This window comes from Petaurus breviceps, unplaced genomic scaffold, assembly GCF_028583685.1.
Source record: "Petaurus breviceps papuanus isolate PSGF00001 unplaced genomic scaffold, PetGlider_PUasm1.0 186, whole genome shotgun sequence".
Classification (NCBI taxonomy): domain Eukaryota; kingdom Metazoa; phylum Chordata; class Mammalia; order Diprotodontia; family Petauridae; genus Petaurus; species Petaurus breviceps.
Window position 1 is genome coordinate 30,614,569 of NW_027185798.1, and position 19,304 is coordinate 30,633,872.

At 38.7% G+C, this 19,304-nt stretch overlaps 2 protein-coding genes across 4 annotated transcripts in view; both read left to right on the plus strand.

Annotated features, from left to right (window-relative positions):
• The window catches only part of S100A10 (S100 calcium binding protein A10), a 462,639-nt gene that overhangs the window by 340,471 nt on the left and 102,864 nt on the right, over nt 1-19,304 (plus strand). The window lies entirely within an intron of this gene.
• Nucleotides 1-19,304, plus strand: part of S100A11 (S100 calcium binding protein A11) — a 399,965-nt gene that overhangs the window by 340,471 nt on the left and 40,190 nt on the right. The window lies entirely within an intron of this gene.

The following is a 19,304-nucleotide window of genomic DNA, read 5'->3' on the forward strand; positions in this document are numbered from 1 at the left end:
TCTCTCTCTCTCTCTCTCTCTCTCACACACACACACACACACACACATATACACACTCTTTTCTTTTTTCTTTTTACATCAGATAACAGTTTCTTCAAATCATATATTTTCAGGTTACTGAATCATAGGGCTTTTAATGATAACAATGGGGAAGTAGTGTCTGAACTATTATTTCACAGCCAAAGGATGCCATTCATTCATGGGCACAGATAAGTTATTCTTCTAATAGAGTTTCCAAATTTATTCTAAAATTCCTTAATTCAGTTTAAATGGACCTGCTTTTAGAGTCAGATAACCTAGGTTTGAATCTCAGCTCTGTGACTAACTTATCTTAGCCAAGTTATTTAAACTTTCTGGACCTCAGTTTTTTCATCCGAAAAATGGGCAGGGTGACTAACATACCTCTGAAATTTAAATCTACTCTCCTATGTATCCCAGATATTAGTACTCACTAAGCATATCATCATTCTCCATCACCAGAGTAGTTAATGACATTACCCTTAGCTTTGGAGGGAAGGTACAACAGCTCTCTAGAGTAACCATCTTCATAGATGCTGGGTCAAAAAATCAGAGTGTGAGCAAAATGGAAGAATTGCATGTGTGCCCAACTCCTACTGCAATTATACACAAAACAGTATCCCTGCTTGCTGTTGTCTTTTTGTCTGGACCTGTGAGATCCCAGTGAGGAAATTCCCTCTACCAATGCTGCAACTTTCTGGGTTACAGAGAAATTAAACAATTTGTCTAAGGTCAAACAGTCTGCATAAGTCCTGAAGCTGGTCTCCTTGCCTGAAAGACCAGCTCACTCTCCACTATACCACTCTCTCTCAACTGATCTTTTAGTCCTGGCCTTTCTTGTTCAGAACACTGCATGAAAATTGAAAATAAAGTCTATTGATGATCAATTCCTTTTTTTGGTCAAATTTTCCTTCATCTTCCTACCTTGCAAGCATCAAGATAGAAGCAATCATTCATAGTTACTAAGAATTATAGATGATCATATTTAAGGATGATGAGCTCTGTCTGAGCTATCTGTTATGACTCAGGAATATGTCCTAGGAGCACTGTTCCATTACTTCAATCTGGATGTTACATGGATAGACAGACAGACAGACAGACAGACAGACAGACAGACAGACAGACAGATAGATAGATAGATAGATAGATAGATAGAGATGTATGTATATGCATATATATATACATGATTTTATATCGGCATGAATTCAGATATCATCAGAATAACTGGTAAATACATTCTTCTTTGCCCACTATTTTGAAAAAGTATCCTTTTGTCAAAGCAACAAGATTTATTAAGCACCTCTAAGTACCAGATGCAGAAAAGCACTGGAAATACAAAGAAAGGCAAAAATAATGCCTGTCCTCAAGAAACTCAGGATCTAATATTGTAGAAAATGTACCCTAAAATTTCAAACCTAGTTGATTGGAATAATTGTGGTCTCTCATTGCTATAAACGAAAAGAAGAAGGCATGCATGTTGGGAAAAACTGAGCAAGTTTTCTCCATAATGCTATATTCTTTTCTGGGCATGCTAGGTTGCCTGGATCTCTGCTTAGCCATTTCAGCAATTCTGGTATTCTTATATATAGGAGATTACACCGAATCCATGATGGTGTTTCCCTCCACCAACCCCTCTCTAACTTAAGGTATTAGAGAATTGCTTAAAAGTCTAAGAGATTAAGTGACCTGTCCTTGGTCATACAACAAGTAGGTTTTAGAATCAGAATTTGAATTCAGGTCTTCCTGAGTTCACATCCAATTCCATAATGGCAATTAATGCTTAGGGACACCCTCGAAGATTTCTCTGTAATGGTTAGGACCTTACTAGCTGACTGTGTCCCATTTAAGGAGACATTATCCTACAAGGAAGTGGAAAAACTAAACAAAGTCCAGAGAAGGATAATAAAAATTATTAAAAAGTTGGTGTAATATCATGGTTTCACATGTAATCCTCTTTCTTTGTCCTTTGTATATCAAATTGTTTTTATTAATAATGAGCAGGTTCATAATTTTTTTTAAAAACTTGCTTTTAAAAATTAATTTTAAAAAAGTTTGGGTGGGAAAATGTCTGTACACTGGAAAGAGCAGTAGACCAAGAGTCGAAAGATGGAGGCCTAGTCACAGTCTGCAATTTTCCAACTCTGTGACTTTGATCAAGTCCCTGTTGCTGTTGAGGTGGGGGTGGGGTGTATGGGGTGTTTAGGAGTACTAGCACCTCTCGCTTGAGGGTTTGCCAAGCCCTCTTCAGGGCTATTCATCCACTTCTGGTGCCCACCTCTCACCCAACTCTCACCTGTGGCTCCAAGAAGCTATCACATGCCCAGCGACCACACCCTGATAAAACTATCTCAGAAGACAGGCTAAATCAAGTTAAGGGTAATTGACAGACCTCAAACCCATTGGTAAGTTAGGGGGATGTCTACTCCCAGCATAGGAAGATGCCCTCCATGGAATGGGTAGATGATAAAAAATTTGTTCCAATGGCCATGAAGGTGGCTGAAACAGGCATTGTGGAACACTACGAGCTTGGCCAGACACCAAAGACACCAGAGTCATCCACTGCACCCTGGGTCATTGCAGGGGCTATTTGGGGGCTTTTTTGGAAGGGGAGAGGAGAGATCCATTTCTTTCTATCTTCAGCACTTAACACAAAGATAAAGATTGAAGATAGTAAATGTTTAATAAGTGCTGATTGACTGAATAAATGACTTTATACCTTCTCCTCTAAACCTCAGATTTGCATATATATATAACCAATCAAATGAGATTAGATAAATGATTTCTAAGAGTCCTTATAGCTTTAAAGTTCCATAGTGTGTTGTGGTTTGGCTTTTTTTTTTTTAATGAGACCTAGAAAAATGGGTTAAGGGATATGAAGATGTTCAGCCTAAAGAAGAAAAAAAAACTGATGAATTAATTAATCTAAAGATCAAACTTAAATTTCTACAGATGGGTAGGATTCAGGTCCAATATAAATTCTCCTCCTGTCAGAAGGGTATATATAGTTAGACAATGGACATGTGATGGAGAAGATAAGCATTTATTAAGCACGTATTTTGTGCCAGGCTCTGTGCTAAACACTTCTACATATATTATCTCATTTGATCTTCATAAAAACCCTGAGAAGTAGGGGCTATTGTCGTCCCTATTTTACCGTGGAGGGAGGTGAAGCAGAGGTTAAGGAATTTGCTCAGGGTCATATGACCAGTTTCTGTGGCCACTTTTGCACTTTGGTCTTTCTGACTCCAGGCCCAGTGTTCTATCTACTGTGAAACCTAGCTGCCTACCTAGATGATTGATGTCCTTATGGAATCCTTACCTAGAAATCTTTCAGTGTTAAATAGTTATTAACACTTACTATGCCCATATTAAGAAATCTACGAACTCATACCTACCAGTTTTAGGGTATTCTTGCTTGGCAGCATGAAGGGAGACCAAAGTAGCAGAGATCTAAAAGGTCTTTTCAATACATGGATCTGACCTGCCATTTTCTTATTTAAACACTAAATGTAGGGCACCAACTTCAGTTCTAGCCGCTCTGATATTGGTAGGACATAAATCAAATGAAAAGGAGCATAAAGAGAACTCTACTACAAATGTCTCATTTTTAAAACTTTCCAATTCAGTTTCCCCATGGGGGAGGGTGGGCTGAGTGAATTCCTGCTGCTGAATAAATTAGTCTTAATGAACGACTTTGTAGCATTTTTTTCATCTCCAAAATGAGGGGGTTGGACTACTAGGTCATGGGTAAACTTTGATATTCTCTCTCTTCAAAGTCTCCTGAATTGACAGGTGCCAGCCAATTTCCAAAAGTCAATCAAAATCACTTCAGAACTACTTGCTGATTTATATCACTGCATAATTTTTACCTGTTATTGATATTTTGCAGATGGAGTTAAATTAAACAGTCCATCACAACAGAGAAAAAATACCAAGGTGTTTCATCAGTAGACTTCCATTTCTTTGAAAATATTTTCTTTATAAATACTCAGAACCTTTAGAATGTTCATTTTAGGACATTCTTAAAAATTATCTAGACTACAGGCTGCTAGTTTGGGTTATTATTTTTTTTTAATTGTCAAGCATTTTTTTTCTACTTCCCACCTTCCTCCTCCACACTGAAAAGAAAGAAAAAGAAAAGAAAAAAGCCTCGTAAACAAATGAGTATAGTAAAAAAAAAATTCCCATATTGACCATGTCCAAAAATTCATGTCTCATTCTACATATTGGTCAATCACCTTTCTATCAGGAGATGGACGATAGAGAAAAGACCGAGATTTATTAAACGTGTACTATATGTCTGGCACCATGCAAAGTGCTTTACAAATATTATCTAATTTTATCATCATTTATATTTTATCCTCATAATATTATCTCATTCTATCCTCATTATCTCATTTTATCCTATAAAGTAGGTACCATTAGTGTCCCCGTTTTTATACTCAAGAAACTGAGACCAACAGAGGTTAAATGACTTGATCATGGTCACACAGCTAGTATCTGAGTACAGATTTGAACTCAGGTCTTCTTGACCCAATGACCTTTCCATTTGATCACCTAGATGCCACCTTCTTCATCATTAGTCCTCTGGAATCATGGCTAGTGATTAAATTGATTGGAGTTCCTATATTTTTCTATATTGGGGAGTTTTTTTAATTAACTTATTTTTTTTTGGAGGGCAATTGGGGTTAAGTGACTTGCCCAAGGTCACACAGTCTAGTAAGCATTAAGGGTCTGAGCTCAGATTTGAACTCAGATCCTCCTGACTCCAGGGCTGGTGCTCTATTTACTGAACCACCTAGCTGCCCCAATTAACTTATTTTTAGCTTTCAACATTCACTTCCATAAGATTTTGAATTCCAAATTTTCTCCCCCTTCCCAAGACAGCATGCAATCTGATGTAATCTCTACTTATGCATTCATATTTAACATATTTTCATATTAGTCATGCTGTAAAGAAGAATTAGAACTAATGGGAGGAACCACGAGAAAGAAGAAACAAAACGACGAAAGAAAAGGAGAGCAAATAGTCTGCTTCTATCCACATTCAGGCTCCAAAGTTCTTTCTCTGGGTGTGGGTCTTGAGTCTTTTGGATCAACATTGTTTTTACCATGCTGATGATAGGGTGTAAATTTTTCTCTTGATTCTTCTCACTTTGTTCTTCATAAATTCATACAAATCTTTCCAGGTTTCCTCACTTCTCAGAGCATGATAACATTCCATTACATTCCCCTTTCTATAGACTGATAGGCAATTTCTTTCTTGTTCCTTTTGTTTGTTTATGATGTGACCTTTAATACATAGGTCATATATCCATTTTTAGCTAGTAAATGGTGGGAGATATTGGTCTAAACCTAATTTCTGCCAAACTGATGTGATGCCCAAGAGAGTTGGGAATGATGAGACACAAGCAAGGCAGGAAGCTGTCTAAGTAGTCCGTTTATTTATCTGAGGGCAAGGGTTTATATACTAATAGAAAAAGTGGTTACATATGGTATTCTACCTCCTAGTACTTTATCCCATTGTGTGCTCATGTGATCACTTCTCAGTAATCATTCCCTGTTCCCTTGCTAAACAAGGAAAGATGGTGAGTCAATCACCCTCAAGCAACAGTGAGCCCTCAAGTGGAGCAGGGCCTAGGGAAATCCTGACCCAGACTCTACCCATGACTGGACTGGCTCAGTACTGGCCCTCTACAGTGATGTCTAGTTTTCCTAGCAGATTTTATTAAATATTGAATTTAATATTTGAATAATTGAATATTGAATCCAGAAGCTAGGATAATTGGGCTCATAGAACATTAGCCTACTTGCTTGCTGGCTGGCTTCAGTATGCCATGAATATAATCTATTCCACTGATTGAAATCTCTATTGCTTTGCAACATAGTTTGAGATCTGTTACTACTAGACTCCCTTCCTATCCACTTTTTTCATTATTTCCTTTGAGGTCCTTGGCCTTTTAGCCTTCTTAAGAATTGTATTATATTTTCTAATTCTGTAAAATAATTCTTTGCAGGGCAGCCAGGTAGCACAGTGAGTAAGTGCACTGGCCCCAGAGTCAGGATGACCTGGGATTGAATCCAGGCTCGGACACTGAGCACCCACCCAGAAACACCTGGCCTTGTAATCTTGAGCAAGTTACTTAATCCCAATTGCTTTAATAATAATAATAATTCTTTGATATTTTGATTGGTTTGATACTGAATAAATAAATTAATTCAGGCAGTATTGTCATTTTTATTATGTTGGCTCATCCTACCCATGGACAATTAATATTTGCCCAATTATTAAGATTTGTCTTTATTTGTGTAAACAGTGTTTCATCATTATATTCACATTGTTCTTAGTGTGTATCCTAGTAGATATACTCCCAGGTAATTTGTACATTTTGTAGGGTTTTTTTTAATGAAATTTCTCTTTCTTTATATTTCTGTTGAGTTTTATTAGCAATATAAAGAAATGCTTGGGATTTATTTCAGCTTATGGTATATCTTTCAAACTTACTGGTTATTGTTTCAACTAATTTTTAATTGACTACATGGTGCTTTCTTTGTTTCATCTTTGTCCATATTTATTCCTTCAATTAATTTTTTCTTTATTTATTGTTATAGATACCATGTCTAATTATCTATATATATAGATATTTACATATACATATAACATATATAGTTATTAATAAGTAGTAGTGACAATAGAAATCCATTTTACCCTCAATCTTATTGGAAAGGACTATTAATTTATTCCTATTATGTTTGTTAACCTTTCCTAGTTCTCCTTAATTTTAGTGCTTTCCCTTTGAGATTATCTCCAATTCATTCATTATACATTTGATTTAGATTGTGAGTTCTTTGAGACCAGTGACTGGTTTGTTTGTTTGTTTTTAACTTTCCTTGTATTCCCAGCACTTAGCACAATGCCTGGCACCAAGTAGGCACTTAATAATTGCTAATTGACTTAACTTGGCTGTTGGTCTTATGTAAATGCTATTTACCCTGTTAATGAATAGTCTCTTTATTCCTATTTCTAGTGTTTTCAATAAAAATGAGTAATATATTTTGTCAAAGAGATTTTTCTGAATCTATTAACAAAATCATATGATTATAATTGTTCTTGTTATTAACTAATTATATTTAAAGTTTTCCTAATGCTAGGAAAAGTTGGAGAAGGAAATGGCAAACCACTTCAGTATCTCTGCCAAGAAAATCCCAAAATGTGGTCAGGAAGAGTTGGATACAACTGAAAATGACTGAACACCAAAAGTGTAAAACCAACTCTAAATTTCTGGTATAAATCCAATCTAGTCATGGTATGTGATATTTTAATGCTGCCATTGCCTCTTTACTAATATTTTATTTAAATTTTTACATCAATGTCCTTTAAGGATATTGGTCTATAGTTTTATTTCTCTATTTTGATTCTCCTTGGTTTAGTTATCAAGACTGTTTGTATCATGAAGGAACTTAGTGGGACCCCATCTTTTGCTGTTTCCCTGTTGAGTTCAATCTATTTCTACACCAAACTGTTTATGTATGTTTATTGTATTCTCCTTTGACAAGTTCAGATGAAAATGCGATTGAAATAATACCTACTCTGGGGCGGCTAGGTGGCAAAGTGAGTAAAGAGCCGACCCCCGAATCAGAGGACCCGAGTTCGGTTCCAGCCTCAGACACTTAACACCCACACAAAATAACTAGCCCTGTAACCTTGGGCAGATTACTTAACCTCAATTGCCCTCCAAAAAGCAAAGAAAAAAGGAAATGATACCTACTCTCTGGCCCTCTTCCTCATTTCTACTTTTTCATGGATTTCTACTCCTATACCTGAATTATATGAGATAAATTCCCTACTTCCTTACCCTTTTTCCCTTAATGTATTCTTTCCCACCAGCCCCTTCTTTCCTTTCTTCTTTTAAGATCATAAGAATATAAGAAAAGCACCGACTCTCAGGTTCTCTATCTTCCTTAACTCCCTCTATTGAACCCTGATGACATTAAGGTTCTGAAGGAACACTTGAATCATTTTCCTTCCCATTAGAAAGTTAAAAGTTCATGCTTATCAAATTTCTTCTGATTGCTAGCTCATATTTGCCTTTTTGTATTTCTCTTGTCTCCTGTGTTTATATTTCAAAGTTTCTATTCAATTTTGTTTTTTTTCTTGTTTTTCCTTAATCAGGAATGCATGAAATTCTCTTCTTCACTGGAGGTCTTTTTCCCCCCTATAGGGTGATTATTCTCAGTTTTGCTGAATAAATTTTTCTTGGTTGTTGTTATTCTGTCATGTCCAACTCTTCACAAACCCATTTGGGGTTTTCTTGGCAGAGATACTGGAGAGATTTGCCATTTCCTTCTCCAGCTCATTTGACAGATGAGGAAACTGAGGCAAACAGGATTAAGTGACTTGCCCAGAGTCAAACAGATAGTATCTGAGGCCAGATTTGAATTCAGGAAGACAAGTCTTTCTGACTTCAGGTCAAGTAGACCACCTAGTTGTACTGACTCTTGATTATAGGCCTGTGTATTTTGCCTTTTGGAAAATCATTCCTTACTATCTGCTTTTTTATAGAGTTCGCCACCCAATCTTGTCCAATTTTGACTGTGGTTCCTCGGTATTTGAAATCTTTCTTCTTGGTTTCCTGTAGTATTTTTTCTTTGACTTGGAAGCTCTGGATTTTGGCTATAATGTTCCTAGGAGTTTTCATTTGGAGGTTTCTTTCAGGAGGTAGACAGAAGATTCTTTGCATTTTTCATTTTGCCCTCGGGTTCTAATAGATCTGGCATTTGTCTTTCATAGTTTCTTGAAATATGATATTCAAGTGCTCTCTTTCTCTCTGTCTCTATTTCTATCTGTCTTTGTCTCTGCCTCTCTCTCTCTCTCTCTCCCTCTCCCTCTCCCTCTCCCTCTGTGTGTGTATGGGTGATCATGGTTTTCAGGTAGTCCAGTGATTCTTAAATTCTCTCCTTGGTCTAGGTCTCTTCATAACATTTATACTGATTCAGTCTTTTTTCCCTTAATAAAATGTGGTTATTTCATGGTGTCATGGGAGGTTTAAAAAAATACAATGTCCTCCAATTCAACTAAACAAATTTATTAACCACCTACTATGTACAGCACACTATTCTTAGTGGTGGGAGCACAAACACAAAATAGAACATTCTCTGCCTTCAGGGAGCTTATATTCTAATGGAAGGATCCAAGATGTACAAAGAAATGTAAATATGTATACGAAATTATACAATGTAACTTCTAGGGGGAACAGCCCTAAAAACTGATTAGGATTAGAAAGGCTTCATGGAGGAAGCTGCATCAGAGACATACTTTGACAGAAACCAGGGATTCTGGGAGGCAGACGTGAGAAGGGACAGCACTTCAAGTATGGTGGACCATCTAAGAAACGGTACAGACGCAAGAGCTGGAATGTCACATTCAGGGAACAAGTAGCAAGACAATACTTTATAAAGTATGTCAGTATGAACAATATGCAGTAATCCTGAAAGGGTTGACTGGAAACAGCTTGCATCATAGACTTAGATGTAGTAGGTACATTAGAAGTCATCTAACCCAAAACCTCATTTTTCTAGTGATAGAACTGAGACCCAGAGAGATGAAACGATGTGTCCAAGATAATACAAGTAGCACAGAGGCAGAGCTAAATTTGAACCCAGCCCCTCCAACTCCAAATTCAGTGCTCTTACATGCCCAACGAAAGCAATTTTATTTTATCCTGAAGATAATAGAAACCCACTAGAAATTCTTGAACAGGGGAGTCACATGATCAGACTTGGGTCTGAGAACTATTAATTTGGTAGCTCTTTGTAGATTAGATTGGAAAGGGGAAAAGTGGGATGCAGGAAAAACAATTAGAAGGCTATTGCAATAGTTTGGGCAAGAGGTGATGAGAGCCTGGATTAGTGTCATATAAGACCTGGTATCAGCATTCAAGGCTTTTAACAGCTGTCTAGGAAGTGGTACAAGTGTGACATGCATGAAATATTTTCCCTATCTGTAAAATGGAAATATTAAGGGGCAGCTAGGTAGCACAGTGCATAGAGCACTGGCCCTGGAGTCAGGAGGACCTGAGTTCAAATGAAGCCTCATATACTTAACACTTACTAGCCAGGTGACCTTGGGCAAGTCACTTAACCCCAATTGCCCTGCCTTCCCCCCTCCAAAAAGCACACACACACACACACACACACACACACACACTAGGAAATATTATAACTGCTAGTTCTGATCTTAAGTTGAAATCCTCAGCAAGCAAAGTTCAGAAAAGAACCATAAGGGATACACTAAGAAAATCAGTTTAATTCCATTATTCTGTAGTGTTGTCAACGATTTTACTATTTTATATAATAAGAATAAGAGATAGACTTATTTAAAGTTTCTCTCACCATAAATATCAGCTGAGCCTCAGAACAAGTGTACATATGCTTGCCAAAGGTGTTTGTTTGCCACTATTATGGAAGATATCCAGTCAAAGCGATAAGCATTTATAAAGTGGTTACTATGAGTCAGGTACTCTGCTAAGCATTTTGGGTACAAATAGAAGCAAAAAGAAAGATGGTCTCTGACCTTAAGACATGAACATTCTAATGGGGGAAGCCAGCACAATGAAGGATAGTAGTACAAGTTAGAGAATGAAGGCTGGCTGATCTGGGCTCTCCCTCAAAATAGAGATTCAGCCCAGAACTGACCCTAAAAAGGGATCCCGGATGATTCAATTCTGCAGGTGCTTCTGTTTGCACCTGGTATTGTGATGATTGTATTGAGCCTTCTAGAAGAGAACCATAACCACTCAAAAGTGTCTGGCCCAACCATCCACCCAGAAAATTATCTTTAGGAAATTACAAAGTTCCATTAGGTAATGCAGTGGACAGAGTAGTAGGCCTGGAGTCGGGAAGACCTAAGTTCAAATACAGTTTCAGATATGTACTAGCTGTGTGACCCGGGGTGAATCCTTTTACCTCTGATTGCCTCAATTTCTCTTCTGTAAAATTGGGACAATAATAAAGGCTACTTCCCAGGGTTGCTTTGAGGATCAAATGAGATAATATTTATACAGCACCTAGCATAGTGCCTGGAACATAATAAATGTATATAAATGTTAGTTATTATTATTAAATGGCCCCAAACTTCTCTCAGAAGTAAAAGGCTCATATTTTTATTGGGAGTGGGGGAGAAAATCAGGGCCAAGTTACTTGCCCAACAGCACACAGCTAGTGAGTGTCTAAGGTTAGATTTGAACTCAAGTCTTCCTGACTCCAAGTACTCTATCCACTGAATCCCCTAACTGCCTCCCATACTTTTAAAATAAATATTCTATTAGTGTGGTGGAAAGCTTCTAGTCATAGAACACTACAGTTTCTTAATTCTTCAAAATGAGCATTACACAGAGGGAAATGGAGAGATCCGGGCTGCACGAAAGCAGGCTGACACATAAAGGAAATAAGGAACCTGAAAGAACTGGAATAAAGGTTGCCATCCGGAAAAATATATATATATATGATCAGAGAAAATTATGGGCTAGTCACATGGGAAGAGAGGAACATAAGAGGTGGACAAGCTGAGTATTGGGCTGGCATCTTGCCCAAACCAAGGATGACCCTTCAAACACTGGGTGAGCTGCCTGAACTCGTGAGTGGGCAGAGACAAGAGCGGCAAAAGAAGAACATGGGTGGCATTGTCATCTCCGTGCTTGGAGGGAGCATGGCCATCAGCGAGATCACAGAGCCCATTTGAATATTTGAGTGAAGTTACTTGAGCGTTCTGGTTTTTCCATGTTCTGACCAAAGAGCATGACCGAGCTGAGTCAGAACACCAAGACACCTGAGTTCACAGCATGCCCCAATGCTTTGTTACAGTTACACCCCTTCCTAGTTGTAATGATATTTGGGGGAGTCATAAATGTCTGTAATTATTGACTTGAGCATATTTTAAGAAGTCTCATTCATCTGGAAAAAATGCTTCATCTTTAAACAGTGCCGAGCCCCATAATAACAGGAATACCTGGGGATTTACAGAGCACTTTTTTACAGATGAGCTCAAACCACATCATAGGATCCTATTTCTTTTAACCCCACAATATCCCTATGAGGAAATTAAGATGGGGATCTGTGACTCCCCCTATTTTGCATTGAAGGTACAGAGGCAATGAGAGATTATGAAATTTGCCCCCAGGCATATGGCAAAGCAGAAGCAAATGTGAATTGAGAATCTTCTCTTCCTCCTACAAGTGCAGGGCAGGAGGCCATTGTCTACCACCTTCCCTCAGTAAGGGGGCATAAAGTAATCCCAGAGAGGTCAACATCATGAACCATCACCCAAACCCTCTCTTTATGGCAGTTACAAAGCATCTCAATTCAATTCAAATATTTATTAAGGGCCTACTGTATACAGGGCACATCATCAATGGACCCAGAGAGGTAAGGGGTAGCAGCCTCTTAAATTAGAAGACTCACCAAGTCGAACTCTACTTAGCACAGTTTGGCATCAGTAAATTGAATCCAGTGATAGTGGAAGTGAGTCTGCCGCATTTAATCCTGATTATTTCTACAAAGGTATTTATTAAACACCTACCATATAGAGCACGCTGTGCTGGGTGCTGGGTGAGATACAAAATTTAGAGAAGATGCATATCTTGACCTCCAAGACAGTACTGAGGAGTTTACAGTCTAGTAGCCAAATGCAACACAGATAGCTGTAATAAGCAATATGGCATGATACACGCATTTGAGAGGTACAAAGCAAAGTGCTATGTGAGTTCTGAGGAAGAAGGCCATGACTGATTGAGACAATCTGGAAGGCTGCCTGAGGAAGGTGGCATTTGGTTCAGGCTTTAAGGGATGCTTTTCCTCACTTACAACACTCTGTCTCTGATTTCTGTACTGCTTCATTGCACAGGCTGGAATTCAGCTCATCCTTGTCTCCAACACTTGGCATCCCTCAGTCCTAGTTTGCTTCCAAGCTCATTTCAAGCATCAGCTTTTCAATGAGGCCTTCTCTCATCCACCCCCACCCTCAGTTGTTAGATGCTTCTCTCACAAAAAGAAAATTACCTAGCTTGAAGATGTATATGCCTCTCTATATAGAGACACAGATACATACATTTATGTTCAGATTTATTTTTCCAAGCCAATAGCACTTTATTTTTATTTTATTGTGCTATTTAGTATTTTATTTTTCCCAGGGGCATGTAAAAACAATTTTAACATTCTTTTTTTTCAAAGTTTGAGTTCTCTCCCTCCCTACCCTCTGCCCTCACTGAAAAGGAAAGCAATTTGGAATAAGTTATACATGTGTAGTCATGTAAAACACATTTCTATGTAACTCATTCTATGAAAGAAAACACAGACAAAAAAAGAAGAAAAATAAGGAAAGTAAATAAAAAACATCTTTGATCTGCATTCAGGTTCTACCAATTCTTTCTCTGGAGATGGACAACACCTTTCATCATAAGTCCTACAGAATTTTATACATATATATATATATACTTATAAGCACATGTATGTATTTATATATAATGTGTGTATACATATATATATATATCTTGTATATACCTACATATGGACATATTTTCTTCCCCAGTAGAATATAAGCTTTCTTCTTTTCCCCTTTGCCCCTTCCTGCTGAGGGCTGCTTGAATGTTCACACAGGTTAGATAAGAGTCATTTATTAACCAGTGAGGAGGAGGACCTCCCCGAATAAGCCCTGTCTCTAGTCCTTCCAGACCCCCCAGGACTGTTTTCTGACCCACTGATTAAACCTAAGGACCCCCCAGGCCTTGCTGTCAGCTCCCACCACCACACCTCCACCTCTAAGACTTCCAAGTAATTCTGTCTGCCCTACTGTGGAACTCCCTTTTATGTGTTGTCTTTCACAGTTAGAGTGGGAGCTCCTTGAGAGCAGGGCAATCTCATGTTTTCTATTCGTGTACTCAGTGCTTAGCAGAGTTCACAGCACATATTAAACACTAATAAATGCTTTTCATTCATTCATTTAGACATAATTTCACATTTGTCTTTGTATCTCTAGTGCATGTCATACAGTAGGAGCTTAATAAATGTTTGTTGATTAATGGGTGGGTAGGAATTCCGCAAAGGAAGAGGAGGGACAGTTGAAGTTGGGAAGAAGGGGGCATGTAGTGGGGTAGCTATTTACACTAGGGGCCCTTCTGAGACCTTTCTGCAGTAAAAATGGATTGGGAAGATTAGAAAGAGGTTTCTTAGGAGAAATCTAGACCAAGCAATCAAAATTATGTTTTCCTATTGTTTTTCCAGAAAGATAGTTAGTCACAGACACAAAGAGAGACAGAGAGACAGCGGCAGAGAGACAAAGTCAGAAATAGAGAGACAGAGACAGACAGACCAAGACAGAGAAAAATAAACAGAGAGAGAGACAGAGAGAAGAAAGTGACGGAGACAAAGAGATAAAGATAGAGAGGAAGACTGTGTGAGAAGGGCTAATAGAATATAGTTTAAAGTATATGTGAAAACAGAAAGAAAAAGAAAAAAGGAAAGAAAGAAAAATAACCACCTATACTGATGTTACATCAGTAACAGCTGGTTCTTGCTCTACTCTATTAGGGCCTTGTTATGTTTCAGCCCCTTTAGGACTTTCTAGGACCCTGGTTTTCTGGTAGCACCATAGTACATAAAACACCAGGCCTGGAGTTAAGAAGACCTGAGTTCAAATCTAGTCCCAGATACTTATTAGCTGTGTGATCCTGGGCAATCTGCTTAACCTGTTTTCTTCACTTTCCCCATCTGTAAAATGGGAGTAATAACAGCACCTACCTTGTAGGATTGTTGTAAGGCTCAAATGAGATAATAACCGTACAGTGCTCAGCACAGTGCCTAGAACATTATGTGCTATACAAATGCTAGCTATCATTATTTAAAAGTGCCTAGAATTTAGTAGGCACTATATAAATATTAGCTCTTGCTGTGTGAGCCTGGATAAGTCATCTGACCTCTATTGACCTCAGTTTCCTTAAATGGGGAAAATAACAGCATATACCTTCTGGGTTTGTTGTGAAGATCAAATGAGACGATGTTTGTAAAGCATTTGGTATGGTCTCTGGAACATAATCAGTGCTATATAAATACTGATTTCCTTCCCTGAAGGGATTGGAGAGTTTCTTGTCTCAGACTGGCTCAAGCCCCCACTAGCTGTATTTCTACCATTTTGAGGAGTCCAATGACCAGTGTCCAGGTTCCATTTCACCACTTAAATCATTGGATTAGCTTTTACAAAGGAATATTTATTTTAAAGATATAGGGAGAAGAAATATACAAACATTTCCCTCTAATACCACCTCAGGGGCATAACCACCATCACCACTACCTTGGCCTTGGGGAGGAAGAGGGGATGTTGGAACTAGGCTGGAAACTTAGTTCAGTTCCTACGTAGCATTAGTCCCACCAAGATTAAGTCCAAAGCCAGAAGTGCAACCTTTTTCTCGGCTGGAGTCCCTAGACCCTTCTTCCTTGGGGTTTTGCTACTGGGCTGGCTTGATTTGAATTCCCAGACCAGATTGAAGATTCCACTCCCCGAGCCTGAAACAGAAATTAGTTAAAAGGCTAAAGTGCCAGAACCATCTATCCAAGCAACATGGCTTAAGGGAGAAGGAAGAAATGAGATCCTAAGGCCCTCTCCCACCACTACCCATGGTATGAGAGAAGGAGTCCTTTACCTTCACATGCTAATAAATCAAAAGCTATAGCATATGTGAATTCGCACCATTTTAAAGATGCTGATAGTTCTATCCATGCAGCAAATTTTAAAAGGCTACTCCCAGTTCCATGGTAGGTCAATGTAGAACATCCACATATACAACAATCTCCCAGTCTCTTAGAAGCAGGTGATCAGCATCTTCCTTGCGGATGATGGCATCTTAAGAAATTAAAGGTACCTACACATGTGCCAGACCCATGTCACATTTATATAGTACTTTTTATAGGAAGGGAGAAAGGGCAGAAGGGCGGAAGGAAGGAAGGAAGGAAGGAAGGAAGGAAGGAAGGAAGGAAGGAAGGAAGGAAGGAAGGAAGGAAGGAAGGAAGGAAGGAAAGGAAGAGAGGGAGGGAGGAAGGAAGAAGAAACACAAAGATGAAAAAAGAACAAAAAGATGAGAAAGAAATAGCATGAAACAGAAAATGGAAAAGAAGAAAAGAGAAAAAGAAGAAAGAAAAGTGGGTTGAAACAATCCATTTCAATTCAACAAATTTTATTAAGTACCTACCATGTGAGAGGCCCTGTATTAGGTTCTGGGAATACAAAGACAAAAAAATTAAAACTGAAAACAGAAGAGTCCATGCTCTTGAGGAACATATATTCATTCACTTGAGCATGCATAACATGTTCACAGATAAGTAAGTACAAAGTTAAAAAGTAAATTCAAAGAGAAAGACAGATGACAACAACAAAAATAACTTTTTTAAAAGACAACAAATATGGAAAGAAAAAGGCAGGAACAGAAGGGAGGAGGAAATAAGAAAAAACCGGAAGCTTCAGGGAATGAACCGAACCTTCACCAGACTCCACGACCAGGAAAAAGAACCCCAAGGCCCCAGCTAACATTCAGAAGTTCTGAATGCCACAGTCATTTACAAAGAGGGTGGAGGCATAATTTACACAAGAACTATTCTTCTTAAAAGACAGATTTTTAAACCAAGAATGCTAATTATTTCCATAACTCTAATTAATAACATTAACAAAGGCACTCCGGCTCTAAGCACTTAATGACCTCTGCAAGAAGGATCACTGCTGTCCCTGCCCATTAGACACACAGGCTAACTGGATTGTCCAGTGGCACACAAGTCACACATCAAAGCAAAGCAGTCAGATGTCCCTTCCCCTCCTTCATTAACTCAACAATGCTTTAGCCCTCCTCAGGGGACCCACCTCAGTGTGGGCACGAAAGGGTTTTCTGATGAAAATCAAAGTAGGTTAAAGATTATTTGTCAAATTCCTGAAATTTCCTTCTTAGCTCTCCAACACAAATTTACACATAAGGGTCTAAATATATAAATTTTATGCCTAAAATGATGCCCTTTTAAAAGGAAAATGTGTGTGTTTGTGTGTGTGTGTGTGTGTGTGTGTACAATATATCTTGGAAAGATACATGTGAAAATGGATTAAACCTTGGAATAAATGGAAGCTTATATTATTTTTGTTAATCTTTTCCTCTGATTATATTCTCCTTGATTGTATTCTCTAATCCTACTTTCATGGTAGATGGCTGGATGGAAATGAAATATATAACATAGAACCAACCACATCTGAATCATAGACATGTAAGGTACCTCAGAGGTTGTCTAGACCATCCCCCCATCTGTTTTACAGATAAGGAAACTGAGACCCACAGAGACTGTGGTTTCTCCGAGGTTACATGGGTGAAAAGCATCAGAAGGTAGGATTTGAACCCAGAGCCAGCATTCTTTCCAGTGTGGATTAGGCGAGTTTTCGTTCAGTCAAGATAACTTAGCTCAAGGTCAAGAGCCAAAACTGAGTGGATAATTCCACTAGGGTAGAGTGGGGGGTTTAGTGTCAGAGTTTGGGTTCAGGTCCTAGGTCCAAAGAGTCCCTGCTTGGTGCCCAACTTGGGGTCCTACTCTCCTTCCTCTTTTCCCCACCTCAGTGCCTAGGACAAGAACTAATAGCCCTCCTTCCTCTCTGTTTCCCTCTTCCCCCAGAAAAAAGCCAAAGTATTATTCCTCTCTGTCTTCTCAGGTCCCAACATAAGGTTTAAGGGTCCTTCTTCAATGTCATAAATGACATTGACTTAACACTTTAAGGTTTTCAAAGTACTTTGTGTACATTTTCCCATTTGATTCTCTTAAGAATCCTGTGAGGTCAGTGCTATTTGTTATCCCCATTTTACCAAAAAAAGAAACTGATGTCACATGCTAGTATGAGAGGCATGATTTAATCTACATCTTCTCTGACTCCAAGATGAGTGTTCCTTCCATTATACAACACGCTGCCTCCAAGATTTTGTGTTCCAGATCTGTCTTCTACTGTTCTTGTCATTATTTATCCTTCATTCTCAAAGAGGACCATGACATCAGGAAGGAGATGCCATGACTTGTGAATGAACTGGATTTAAGTGCAAGAGGGCTGTGCAAGTCACCAGTCTCACTTTCTCCTCCAGAAACATCTGAGTCCAGTGGCAAGATATAGATCAGGACAATTGGAGATGGCCCCAGATCAGTCTTCAGTACCCATTAGATTTGTGAAGGCTAATCCATCATGCTTAGCTCAATGGACATCATTATGATGTATTGGATTGGATTTGGATGTTTTCTGAGGTACCCCTTTAAGGAATTCCTTTAGTAAAGATGAATGTGTCATTATTTTATTGCCATATGGGAAGGAACCTGTAGGATCTACTGTCAGGTCTACTATGTAAGATACTTAGAGAGGAGCAGATTAACATAAATAAAGAAATAATATATAATGATTTTCAAGCTCTTACCTAGTGGACATATGGTGGTCAAGGTTAAGAAAGCTATATGAAGAGTTCAGCTGTTAGCACAAGAAGGTAACTGAACTAGGAAAGTGGGAAAACTAAACCAGGAAACCTGGGAAATTGACTTTAATGCTACCCATGCTAGGCAATTATAAGCCAGGATACCACTAGTTCAGCAGTCCTATAATTCACCAGTGCCCCTTGCCACCCCTTTGCTGCTATGAACACCAGAAGAGATTTCTTCACTGGGAAGGGGGATTCCTTTATATTCTGGCATTGTCAGCAGCACCCCCAAAGGGGGCTCCCCTAGACAGAAAGAGAAGAGTACAGCTTGCAAAGTCAAGAGGGTGGGAAACAAACTCAGTGAGATTTAGGACAAGCATCATTGTTCAGTCTTCAGTCATGTCTGACTCTACATGACCCCATGGACTTTTGTCCATGGGGTTTTCTTGGAAAAGATACAGGAGTGATTTGTAATTTCCTTCTCCAGTGTGTCACCCTTTTCTTGAGGAATTGAAGTAAATAGGGGTTAAGTGACTTGCCCATGATCACACAGCTAGTAAGTGTCTGAGGCCAAATTTGAACTCAGGTCTTCCTGACTCCAAGCCCAGTACTCTACCCACTGCTGCACCTAGATGCTCATTTGTCCCAAGACAAGTGTATGTTACTAAAAGCAAGTCCAATACAACAAGCATCTACTAAGAGAGTGTGAATGCAGTCAAAGGAAACAAAAATTTCCTCCCCAAGGAGCTTATATACTACAAGAAGGATGGGAAAGGTAAACAGATTACTGGAAGAGGGAGATATCAACAACTGGGT